The sequence below is a fragment of the Neomonachus schauinslandi genome, chromosome 7 (assembly GCF_002201575.2).
Source record: "Neomonachus schauinslandi chromosome 7, ASM220157v2, whole genome shotgun sequence".
Lineage (NCBI taxonomy): Eukaryota > Metazoa > Chordata > Mammalia > Carnivora > Phocidae > Neomonachus > Neomonachus schauinslandi.
This window is the reverse complement of record NC_058409.1, coordinates 6,531,299-6,543,779: the sequence shown is the minus strand read 5'-3', so window position 1 is coordinate 6,543,779 and position 12,481 is coordinate 6,531,299. Positions and strand designations below refer to the sequence as shown.

The 12,481-nt window shown below is 61.9% G+C and overlaps 1 protein-coding gene across 1 annotated transcript in view; it reads left to right on the top strand.

Annotated features, from left to right (window-relative positions):
• Nucleotides 1–12,481, top strand: part of WNT9A (Wnt family member 9A) — a 48,668-nt gene that overhangs the window by 28,484 nt on the left and 7,703 nt on the right. The gene's annotated exons all lie outside the window — the stretch shown is intronic.

Sequence of the window (12,481 nt, the reverse complement as noted above, 5' to 3'; positions counted from 1 at the left end):
GGGGCGGGCGGCCCAGGTGCGCGGGCCCGGGCCGGCTGGCGCGGGCCAACGGGTTGCCGGGCGCTGTTTGCGGCGTGCGCGTCGCTCGGTCAGCGGGTCAGTGTCCTCGCGGCGCTGCGTGGGGAGAGGGGCCGGCATACCCGACGGGCTGGCACGGGGTCGTGGTCCTCGGTGACCCCGGAGTCGTCGTCTCTGCGACGCGCCCGTGCGTGGGGCTCCCTGGAGCTCGGGGACCAAGCCTGGTCCTGGCGCTCTGTTAGGCCGCCGAGTTCTGGCGGAACGGCTGGAGCCTCTCCTGGCCCCTACCCACCCACCCCCCTTGCAGCTTCCCCCTCCTTTCTCTCCTCGAGAAGTTAATTTAACAACAACAAAAAAATACGTACAAAATCCAGATGTTCCCTGCACTGAGCCCCAAAGGGAAAAAAAAAATAACTCCAAGCTGGAGGAATTTATTTTTCTTGCGCTTTGCTTCTTACGCCCGCTCGGGCCCCGGCAGGAGCGCTTCTGTGGGACCTGGCCGGCTGCGCAGGGCCCGGCCCGGGCGTGAACGCGGCCCCCCGCTGCTGTCTCAGGGGTCGCTGCCCCGCGCGCTTCTCCGTAGTAGCAGTTTGCGTGGTTTCGGCGCGTCGCTCTCTGTCGTTCATTCCTGCTCTTCCTCGTCCCTGTCTCCCAGATCTGGGATGTCCAGCCCAGAGACCTTTGGGGACCCTCCGTCGCTGTGCCACGCAGACGGGCACCCTGAGGTCCGGGGTGGCACGGCGCAAACAGCCCTCTGGGCCCCTCAGCGTCAGCTCCTGCCGCCCAGGCACCGCCCCTGGAGCCGCGGCCCACCCTCGCGCCCTGGCCCCTGCGCTGGGTGCCCGGCGCCGCTCCTGGCCGCCGCCCTCTGCCCGTCACCTGTTCCCTCGCCCCGGGCCCGGGCGCAGTCGCGCGGCAGCTGGCCGGCAGAGGGCCCCGTTGGTCCAGAAATGTGCCACGGCCAGGGCGGGGAGAGGCCACTGGGCGAGGAGCCCTGCAGGTGTATCCTGTTCTCAAAGAAAATAAAATATTTTCATGGGAAACTTTCCCTTTGTGTTTTTCTTTCCCCCCTTTCTCCTTCTGTTCCTTTCTCCTGGGTCGTCTTCCAGGGTCAGCTCCGTGTCTCCTTCCCCTGGAGACCCCACCCGGCAGGCTCTCCTGGCTCCGGCTGTGGGCCCGGCCCTGCCTGGGGCCTGGGCTGTGCAGAGGCTCGCACGCCCCGCGCCATCTGTGCAGCCTGGCCTCGCCCTCGCGCGCAGAGGGAGGGTCAGAGGATGGCCGTCTGGCCGCAGGTCCTCGGTGAGTCAGCCAGCTGTGCCTTCCCGCTCGGTCTGCTCACCAGGCTCCAGACACACCCTGGGCTTGTCTGCTCTGCGAGTCTGCCTGCTGCCCGCCCACAGGGGGGAGGTGGGGGTCCTGGCTCCTGGCTCCCAACGCCCCGCCCGTACCCCCGGCAGCACCCCTGGGGGAGTCGCTGAGCTCTGCCATTTAGCCAGTGGGCATGTGGGTGGGACGCAGGGAGGCCTTGGTGCCCCTGTCACCCCTCTGACCAGCTCTCTTGCCCAGCACTTTGGCCCCAAAGGCTGTCCTGTGGGCAGCATAGGGGGCAGACGTGCTGCCCCAGGGACAGCTGGCTCTGCTGGGGCCCCTGCCACGCCCACCACCGGGCAGGAGAGCTGGGTTCTGCATGACGGACAGAGGTCCTGGAGCGGGGGCAGGCCTGGTGCCAGCTGGATGGGCAGGGGAGGGTAGGGACCCGGCGCTGGAGGGGTCCTTACCCAGCAAGCTCCTCGGGGAGGTGATTCCCAAGGTGGAGCCAGATGCAGAAGGAGAGGAGGGGGCAAGATGTGCTCTGAGCTGGTGGTCTGTGTGTGGAGGCCCAGCCCTTCTGCTCTGGGGCCCTTTCTCCCGGCCCAGCAAAGTGGTGGAAGCTGGAGGGCTGGGGGGAGGAGATGGCCCAAGGTGGGCAGGGCAGGGCTGGGACTGGGGCCTTCCCTCCCAACCTGCAGTGCCAAAGGAGCAGGAGGAAGGAGCTGGGATTCAGGCCCTCCTTCTCCCTTCCCCCCTCTCCAAAAGCTCTGCCTGGCACACGGAGGCTCGCAGGCAGGCAGGGTAGCTCCAGTTACAGCCCAGAAACCCAGAGAGGCTGGCCCGGGGCGGGGGGGGGGGGGGGGCGTGTCACGTGGTCGGCGGAGCCCTCCCTGCCCCCTCCCCGGGGCTGCAACCCAACCCGCCCTGCTCCTGTTGCCCTTTCAGTCTCTGGCCACTAGGCAAGACCCTCCAGGCCGCCGCCTGGCCACGGGGAAGGGGTTCTTCCCTCTTCCTCCGTGGCCTGGCCCTGCTTCTTGGCGGTGTGATTAGCAGGTGGTGTTTCCATCTGGTTCTCCAGGGGCCTAGACAGCTTGGCCTGATGCCTTCCTGGAAGGAGGAGGGTGCCTGGCTCCCAGCAGAAAGGGGCCGGCCCGAGGTCTCCTGGCGAGTTTGGGAAACAGACTCAGACCCCCACCTCCCCATGCCCCATGCACCTGGGTGGGCTGAAAGCTTTGCCTGGGTCCGGCCCTGCCTCAGGCCTTAGAGGGCAGAAGAGGGAGCTGAGTGGTGTTCTGTGTATGCTGAAAATCTGTTCAGGAAGGGCTGCCCCTAAACCCAGGGTGAGGGACCCTGCTGCCCCCCCAAGCATGGAGCCAGGGGCTGGGTCCAGCAGAGTGGGTACCTCAGTGCCCTTTGCTTACCCACGTGTGTCAAGCCAGCCCCAGCGGAGGCTCCCAGGGGGCCACTAGACTTGCCTCTAGGGGCTGCCAGGGGATCCTCAGGCTTCCAACGTGGGTCCTCTTCAGAGAACTAGGACAGGCTGTCGTGGGCCCTGAGGCCCTTTCTTGGGATTGGTCCCAGCATCCCATGTTCTATGGGAAACCTTTGCAGGCTGGCTTGGGGAAGCTGGTCTGGCTGTTGGCGGTGTGGTACCAGAGGGCTCCCTCCGCCAGGCCACCTGTCAGGGCAGGGGGCGCTCCGAGCGGTGTGAAAGGCAGCCAAGGTGCTCTGGGCCACTGCGAATGGGGCTGGTTAGGGCCCACGTTCTTTCTGTGATGGAAATATAACTCCTGTCCCGTAAACTCACTCTGTTAGAGCATGCAGTGCAGTGGGATTTGGTACATCTACAAGGCGGTGTGGCCAGCACGACTATCTAATTCCAGAGTGTTCCATCACCCCAGAAACCTCACATCCTGTCTCCCCTCCCCCCCAGCCCCTGGCAACCGCTAATCCACTTTCTGTCTCTGTGGATTTGCCTGTTCTGGACATTTTACATAAGTGGAACCATACCGCATGTGGCCTTCGTGCCTGGCTTATTTCAGCAAGGATAACATTTTCAAGATTCATCCACGCTGTAGCGTGAATCCGTGAGCCTTTCCCTTTGTGACCGAGTGATACTCGATTGTGCGGACACGGACTAGTTTTTCTTCCGTGCATCTGCTGACGGACACCTGGGTGGGTCCACCGTTTGGCTCTTGTCATGCTGCGGTGAGCACTGGTGTAAAGTTTCCCTGTGTTTTCAGTTCTGCTGGGTAATCCCTGGAGGTGGAATTTCTGGATCCCGTGGTAACTCTGTTTCTATTTTGGAGGAACGCTCCCACTGGCCACGCACCTCCACATAGTCGCTACTTCTAGTTGTTTCTGGTTTTTTGCTTTGTTCTGCTTTTTAGTCTAGCCTTCCTAGGGGGTGTAGGGTGGTATCGCATCGTGGTCTGATTTGCACTTCCCTGATGCCTAGCGATGTTGGGCCTCCTTCGTGGGCATCTTGCTCATCTGTATGCCTTCTTTGGAGAAATCTCTACTCAGTTTTGTTGCCCAGCGCTTGGCTGGGTTGTGGGTCTTTGTTGTTGATTTGTACAAAGAGCTCTTTATATATGTGGATCTGTTCTTGGACAGAGGACAAGCTGAACCGTGAGCCGGCAGACTGTCTCTCATGCGTGCATGCAGAGGCTACTTGCGTGGGCCTTCACAGTGGGTCATCCTCCTGCTTGGCCCCCGGCATGACTGTGTGGTGCAGGTGACCGTCTGTTTGCTGGGGCCTGGTCTAGGGGCCTGGTCAGGGGTTCTGGGGACTTGCAGAGGAGGCTTCCCTGGCCCTGCCCTCAGGCACTGCTGTCCTGCTGGGGGTGGCTGTGTGCGTGGGGTCAGCGTCAGGGTGTGGGTACGCCCTCTGTATGAGCCTGGGGCCCAGCCGGGGTCCTGTGTGGCCACGTGCCTGCTGGCTGCCGAGAGGAGGGGTGCCCGGCTGGTCCCCGGAGGAGGTAGAAGAGGGAGGGGCTCCAGGGCGGGAGGAGGGAGCCCTGGCGTGGTAGGCCTGTGGTAGGCTGGGGGCTCAGGCTCAGCAGTGGGGGAAGCCAGCCCCTCATGGTGAAGCTGGGGTGACCCAGAGCCCACTGGGGCTGGGGAGGGGCTGCCCAATGGGGAGGTGTCCCCGGTGATCCCGTGGTGGGGGCCCGGGGTGGTGGAGCCGTGAGCTGAGTAAGCAGCAGTCCGGGCTGACGCTGTCCACAGAGACCACCTCAGGACAGACATGCCCGGAGCAGCCCTGCGAGACCCCAGGTGCAGCGTTTGGTGGGGAGGCTGTGGAGTACTCCAGAGGCTCCAGAGAGCATAAGGCCTGCAGTGGGAGCTGAGGGAGAGGGAGGGTCCAGGCGAGTGGCCTTCTCCACAGTGTCCAGGGCAGCCGACTGGCCAGCAGGGAGAGTGGCCCTGTGGGTGAGACCTCAGAGCGATGAGCAAGGGGGGACGTGAGGTAGGGAGGGAGAGCATGGAGGGGCCTGGACCCTGGGGCTGGGGCAGGTGTGGGGAGGCAGGTGGAAGGAGTGGGTGGGCAAGGGTGGGGACGCGCCCCTGGATCTCTGCTCTCCAGAGTCTGTCCTTCCTCCTCTCCTCGTGGCCAGTCTGCTCTGTGGGCTCTGCCCCCCCACCCCCCAGCACAGAGGCCAGTAGAGAGAGGCAGGCGCGAGCCTCAGCCCAGACCAGGCCTCTGGGCTGGGGGCCTCCCGAGGCCTCGTGGGGAACCTGAGGTGAGGAGGAAGCCACGGCCACCTGGCCCCCCTCAGCTGTGGGACCAGATGTCCTGCCACAGCCGGCGGCCGTCTGGACAGGGGGACAGCTGGCCTAATCTTGCACTGTGGCCGGGACCCAACTCCAGAGCCGAGGGCGCTGGTGGGACCCTGCCTGGGCTCCCAGGGTGGCCCTGGCCCAGGGCGCCGCCCGCTGCCTGCCCAGGGGGGCCCCCCATGTCGAGGACAATAGGAGAAGTGTCTGGGCAGCTTTTCTCCTGGAAAAGAATGCATGCACACGATTCCTCCCGGGGGGCTGTGGGACCTGGACTCGGGAGACGTGATGAGCTGATAAGGGGCCTGGGTTGGTTTTCCTGGCCGTGGAAAAATGACACCTGTCAGCAGGGCCGGCACCCGGCCCCCTTAATCCTGGAGGGGCATGAGCTGCCTTTGTGTGTTGTCCTGGTGGGCAGTGCGGGGGCCCCTGCAGGGCCCGCCCTGGCTTAGGGAGGCACAGTTGTCTGGGAAGTGGGCACGGCCAGTCCGCCCCTGCAGGCAAGCGTGCTTGCTGCCTGTGGAACAGGGCTGTTGGCCTCCCCCCCGCTCCAGGGTCGGCCTCAGCTGTCACCTCCTCCAGGAAGCCGGCTGCAGCCTCCCTGCAGCCGACCTCTAGCCAGCCCAGAGCTCTCCTCCAAGCTGCCCTGGGCTGGTGTGTCCGCGGCCCGTGGGGGCCCCATTGCTCGTCTGCTCCCTCGCTCTGCACTCGGGAGCCCCTGTGGGGTCTGAGGGGCTCCTTCCCCAGGCTGGCCAGCCCCCTACCCACCCCGGGCCTGACTTCCCCAGCAGCATGCCCCACCCTGCCCTCCGGCGTGCAGACAGTGGGCCAAGGTGCCGCGGACCCACGACTCGGGCCGTCAGATGGGGGCTTTGTGGGCCCCGTGCTGAGGGGTGGAGGGCCCCTCTGGAGCCCCCCAGGGCAAGGGTATGGATCGAGGGCTTGGAGCACCCCCTGGTACGGGCGGAGGAGGTGGGGTCTGTGGTCTGGGCTGGATGCGGGGCAGTGTCTTCCTGCAGGGGCTCATCATTAAGGCATATCCGGGGCCGGCCAGTGGCAGGTGGGCCGTGCTGACCTGGGTGGCGTGCTGGCCGCCCAGCTCCACAACCCGTGGGCCCGGCCCACCGTCCTCCCCTGCCCCTCCCAGCGCGGTTCCTGGCTGGCCTGGCGCCCCGGCCACAGGAGGAAACCCGGCCGCCCAGCTGGCAGGCCCTGCTCCTCGAGACCGGCAGCCGGACGAGGGAATGGAAAAAGGCAAGCCTCAAGCTGCGTTTGTTTTTCTTAGCGATACCTGAGGTAGACGCGGCCAGGGAAGTGGTCTGGCCCGGGACGAGAGGCTGCCAGGGCTCCCAGACCAGAGCACGTCAGAACCGGCTCCCTCCCGGGCACCCGGGCAGCAGCTGTCCCAGGCGACCCCGGGGTGGGACGGCGGTCGGGGCTGTCCCGGGGACTCCGTCCGTGCTGGGCATGCGGGGGCCAGCCCCAGGCAGCGAGGTGCTCATGGAGCTGACAGTCCTGGCGGCCTTCCCAGCGTGCCCGCCCCGCGTCCTGCCCGTCCCTCCTTGTGACAGCTCGTGGGGACTTGGGCTGTCTGGGAGGCCTGGGGCCTCGCTGATGGGGGCACAGGGGCGGCCTGGGTACTCCTGTCCCTCCGTGAAGCCACAGCTCCCCGACCTCTCCCCTCGGCTGTCCGTGAGTCTGGGGCCCCTTCAGCCCGCCATTCCCGGCTCCAGGAAGGGGCTGGTGGGCCAGCAGCCTGCAGGGCCTGGGGTCCCGGGACTTCGCTTGCCCTGCTGGGGCTGGGCTCATGGACAGCAGGCCCTGCGTGGTGCAGTTTGCCAGCCGTGGCTGAGTCCTGTGTCCGCCGGCTGACCCCCAGGCCGGGTCAGCTTGAGCCAAGAGCTCCCCTGAAGCGTCCAGGCTGCAGGCTCGCTGTGCCCGCATGGACGCAGCCTGTCAGTGAGTGAGCAGGGAGGGGGCGCCCTGGAATGTCAGGGCCCCGCGGCTCTCACAGCTGATGGAGGGGACAGCTGTCATAGACGCAGGGGTGCTCGGCCCGTCGTCAGCATGGGCCCACCCTCCCACCCTGCTCCCCGGAGCCCGTGGCCCCTGCCTCCTCCTTGGCATGTTTGGGCACCAGATAACAGTGCAGCCCGCAGGGAGCGCCCAGGCTCTGGCGCTGTCGGCACCCCCACGTCCTGCGTGCTTGGTGGGGAGACCGGACAGGGCTCCGTTAGGCAGCAGGCCTGGGGAGGATGGAGGGTTAATCTCAGAACCAGCGTCTCAGCATTGGAATTTGTTTTGAATTTGATTCACACAGAAATTAAACGCCATCTGGTGGGGCTGAGGTTTCCTTGGCCGGGCTCTGTGACTTCGGCAACTCTGGCCTCTTCTCCCTCCGCCCAGCCCAGGGAGCTGGGTTTGTGGGCAGGGTGGCCCTTGGGGTGGCCGGGCCTGTTGGCAGGAGGAAGGGCTGTTGGGATCTGCCCCCACTGCAGAGCGGGAAGGAGCAAGAGCTCTGGGGACCAGGCCGTCCAGGGCCCCGTGGCTCCCAGGCTCCTGCCTGAGGACAAGGACATCCCCCACCTCTTGGCAGCAGCCCCCGTCCAGCCACCTAGCTGCCCTTGGGGGCAGGTGTGGGAGCGTGTGTGACCCGCTAGGTGCTCAGAGGGGTGGCCCCATCCCCAGGCTGCCAAGCATGACAGTCTCCGACCTGGCCCACGTGGGGAGATGGGCGCCTCAACTTGGCTGTGTCTGTCCTGGGTTCTTTTCACTCCTGGTGGGACTGGGGTGGGGTCTTCTCAGAGCTGCAGCAGGCTGGTCCTCAGCAGCACAGAACCTAGTCCAGGGTGACCGTGCCTCAAGATCCTTATCTTAATTACATCCACAAAGGTCCTTATTCCAAACAGGGCGCATTCCAAGCTTCCAGAGGGTGTGACTTTGGGGACCTTTGTCTCCTCCCTCTGTGTTCGGTGACCAATATACGTCAGGGGTAGCTGGTGGGCATGCATGGAGACGCCTCTGTGGGCCTCGGCAAGCACGGCAGCAGACCTGTGAGCTGAACGTTGCAGGCCAAATGGAAGTTCTTGGTGTGCTTTCTGGAGTGAGATAAGCCTGGAATTTCTGCAAGGAGTAAGAGACCACAAAAACTGACCCAGCAGGTTTGGAAAAACCAAGTGGAACTGGGGGGAAACATGTGAGGTGTTGGTCGATTTGAAAGCAGATTAGAAATAGCCGAAGAGCATTAGCAAGGTTAGAAGATGGGGCAGGAAAGTTACCCCAAGCGCGGCCCGTGGGGGAGCCTTCACGCCTCCATGGAGGCCAGAGGCCAGACTCAGGGACTGGCAGACGGGGGTCCCATCTGAAGAGAATGCTGAGCATTTTCTGAGATTCTGAGAATTTGTCAGTGTCATCTACAGGATTCAGGAGGAGTCCTGAGCAGAAAACACAAAAATCATACCAGAACATACAGAACTGGAACCACAAGATGCCCAAAACAAAGAACCATAAGAGCAGAGTCCGGGAAGACAAACGCAGATAACCTCTCAAGGCTGGTCAGCCTGGCGGCGGGCTGTAGAGTGGCCAGCCGGGAGCCTGCTGGGGGATGGCTACCCTGCAAGGAGCTGAAAGAAAGGCATTGCAGACAAGCTACGAGCCACTCTGAGGGACAGTGTCCAGGAGCAGGTAACCGGGTGCTGAACCACTTCTTGTCAGCTCCTGACAATGGGACTAAGATGCACAATGGTGTGCAATTCGGGGAGTCTGCAGGGTTGTGTCCTCAGGCCTAACATCACCCATCATCAGGCATGTCCTTGTGAGGTAGCCATGAAGGTAATGGGAATGTGAGACTTCAGACTGCCAGGCAGAGATGGGGTAACAAGAAATAACCTGAAACGAGGCAAGACAGGAGGAATAGAAACAGTGGGCAGGGCCAGCAGACAGTGGAGGACATGCCCCAGCTGTAAGGCTGAGCACATTGGGGTTGTAGACGGGTCTTCGGTCTGATCACCGGCTCTGGGAGAGACACAGAGAAGATGTCAGCATAGAGAATGCAGGAGGGTGGAGAGAGTATACACCAACTCAGTGGACCATGAGGGAGAGAGCAACACCAGAGAGAGACAGAGAAAAATTCATCATGATCCAGGCTCTGCACGGCCACCTGAGCCGTGATGCAGGCTCTGCACGATGACCTGAGCTGTGATCCAGGCTCTGCATGGTGATGTGAGCTGTGACTGAGGTTGTACACAGTCTCCAGGCTATGACCCAGGCCCTGCACGGTGACCTGAGCTGTGATCCAGGCTCTGCACGGTGACCCACGCTGTGATCCAGGCTCTGCATGGTGACCTGAGCATGACTGAGGTTGTACACAGTCTCCAGGCTGTGATCCAGGCTCTGCACGGTGACCCATGCTGTGATCTAGGCTCTGCACGGTGACCTGAGCTGTGATCCAGGCTCTGCACGGTGACCTGAGCTGTGACTGAGGTTGTACACAGTCTCCAGGCTGTGATCCAGGCTCTGAACAGTCACATGAGTTGTGACCCAGGCTCTGCACGGTGATGTGAGCTGTGATTGAGGTTGTACACAGTCTCCAGACTATGACCTAGGCTCTGCATGTTGACCCGAGCTGTGACCCAGGCTCTGCATGGTGACCCGAGCTGTGATCCAGGCTCTGCACAGTGACCTGAGCTGTGACTGAGGTTGTACACGGTCTCCAGGCTGTGATCCAGGCTCTGCACAGTCACATGAGTTGTGACCCAGGCTCTGCACAGTGATCTGAGCTGTGATTGAGGTTGTACACAGTCTCCAGGTTGTGACCCAGGCTCTGCATGGTGATGTGAGCTGTGATTGAGGTTGTACACAGTCTCCAGGCTGTGATCCAGGCTCTGCACGGTGACCAGAGCTGCGATCCAGCCTCTGCGTGGTGACCCGAGCTGTGATCCAGGCTCTGCACAGTGACCTGAGCTGTGACTAAGGTTGTACACAGTCTCCAGGCTGTGATCCAGGCTCTGCACAGTGACCTATGTTGTGACCCAGGCTCTGCACAGTGACCCGAGCTGTGACTAAGGTTGTACACAGTCTCCAGGTTGTGATCCAGGCTCTGCACAGTCACATGAGTTGTGACCCAGGCTCTGCATGGTGACCTGAGCTGTGACTGAGGCCGTACACAGTCTCCAGGCTGTGACTCAGGCTCTGCACAGTGATCTGATTCTGGTGCAGGTGCAGTAGGAGTTGAAATGCATTATTTGAGAAGTGGAGAGAAGCCTGGAAGCGCTCAGCAAGTGTCGGTCACAGACTGAGGAAAAGAACAGTAAGCTAAACCCAGAGAAAGCGGAGGGAAGAAATTAGGAGCAACAAAACAGTACCTGTGCATTGGAGACAAAAGGAGCCCTGTGTGGCAAGACCTGTGGAGTTGGGCGTGGTGAATGCCTGCAGGAGCTGTAGACGTGTGCACACACAGGCATGTGGACGACTCCAGCGCAGGGCTTGAGCACCAGCTGAGCAGGACACGGTCTGTCCCTGTGCTGGGATGGTATTTGAAATGCAAGGGAGTGAAGCACCCACACACAGCAGCATGAGTGCACCCTGAAAACATGACGCTGTTGGTGTGAGTGCGCTGTCACAGGCCACGTGCCGTATGGTTCCCTTCGTGCGAAATGTCCAGGACAGGCAAACCCACAGAGATAAAGTGGATTAGTGGTGGCCAGGGGCTGGGGGGCTGGGAGCTAAAGGGGTGCATTTCTTTTTGAGACCATCAAATGCCCTAAAATTGACCGTGGCAGTGTTTGCACCCGTCTGAGAATATGCTGCAAAACCCTGAATTGTAGACCTTAAATAGGTGATTTTATGGCATATGATTTATATCTCAATAAAGCTGTTTGGAAAAGAGAAGGAAAAAGAAAAAAAAAAAAGTGATTGGATCAGAAGGGAGATCTTTTTATCCAGAAAAGGTCAGGCTGCGTGGCTTCGTGGCAAGTTCTACTGAATAGTTAAGAAGACGTGATTCTAACCTGACTCGTCTTCCAGGAAATTTAAAAAACGAATTCTCTCGAAGGCACTGACACCCAGCAGGATGAGCACAGAAGAGAAAATTGCAAACGCAGATGCGAAAGGCCTAGACACAACATCCTGGGGTTACAGCTGACTGCACGGAGGAAGGACAAGGATGCTGGTGTCTAGCCTCAGGAAAACCAGTGGGTGGGATTCCTTGTTTTAGCAGATTAAAGCGGAAAAATCCCATGCCATCAGAGGCAGGGACCACATCTGATGACCTTCGACATCCCTTGGTGAGTTTTGAAAAGCTCTTAGCAAACGAAAAGCAGAGGGGAACTTTAACCTGCTGTGGGGTGCCCAGGAGACAGCCAGCGAACCTTAGGCTTGTTGGCGAAATGGCCGGAACTTCCCTTTTAAGCCCAGGAGTCAGACAGGGATGGCCGCTGCTACCCTCGTCTGAACCCGTGTGTTGCTCGCTGTCCTCACAGACCCTTAGGCAGGATGGGGGTGTGTCTGTCCCGTGACAAATGGGCACATTCCCTGGCTCTGGCCTCTGGTGCTCCACCTGCCTGCAGGGCATGGGCGTCTTCCACCGGCCGGGTCTGGGTGGCAGAGATGTGAGTTTTGGTGCGTGCAGGGGGTGAGCGAGGGGGGAGGGTCCCCACTTCCTGGCACTGATGCCCATGGTTCTCTCCCACGCGGGGCCACCTACCCACAAGCTCACTGGATGGCTTTGTGCCAGTGGGCGGCTGCAGAGCCAAGATCGGGGCGCTGGGCCCCGGGGGGCAGTTGGCAGATTCTGCACCGTGGCGCTCAGAGCCCTCGCTGTGGCAGGAAGGCAAGCAGGATGGCCTGGGATAGAAAGAGAAAGAAAGCAGCTTTGTGTCTCGGCAGACCTACGACTGTACACAGAACATATGAAAGCCATCCGAGGTGAATCACGGCTGCGGCGGTAAGTTGCACTTGTGTAGGTCCCACGTCATCACCCCTGGAATCTGGGGCAGACCTCAGGTGGGGAATCTACCTGAAGACCCCAGAGAGCAGCAGGAGGGACTTCCCAGCAGAGACTCACTCTTGCTGCCTAGCAAGCCCATCGCACCTGTGAGCCTCCAGCGGGTTCTCTGACCTCCCGCGAGCGTCAGCCCCCAGCGGGTTCTCAGACCCCCCGCGAGCGTCAGCCCCCAGTGGGTTCTTGGACCCCCCGCGAGCGTCAGCCCCCAGCGGGTTCTCAGACCTCCCGGGATCGTCAGCCCCCAGCGCGTTCTCGGACCTCCTGTGAGCATCAGCCCCCAGCGGGCTCTCGGACCCCCCGCGACCGTCAGCCCTGAGCGGGCCCTCGGACCTCCCGCGACCCTCAGCCCCCAGCGGGTCCTCGGACCTC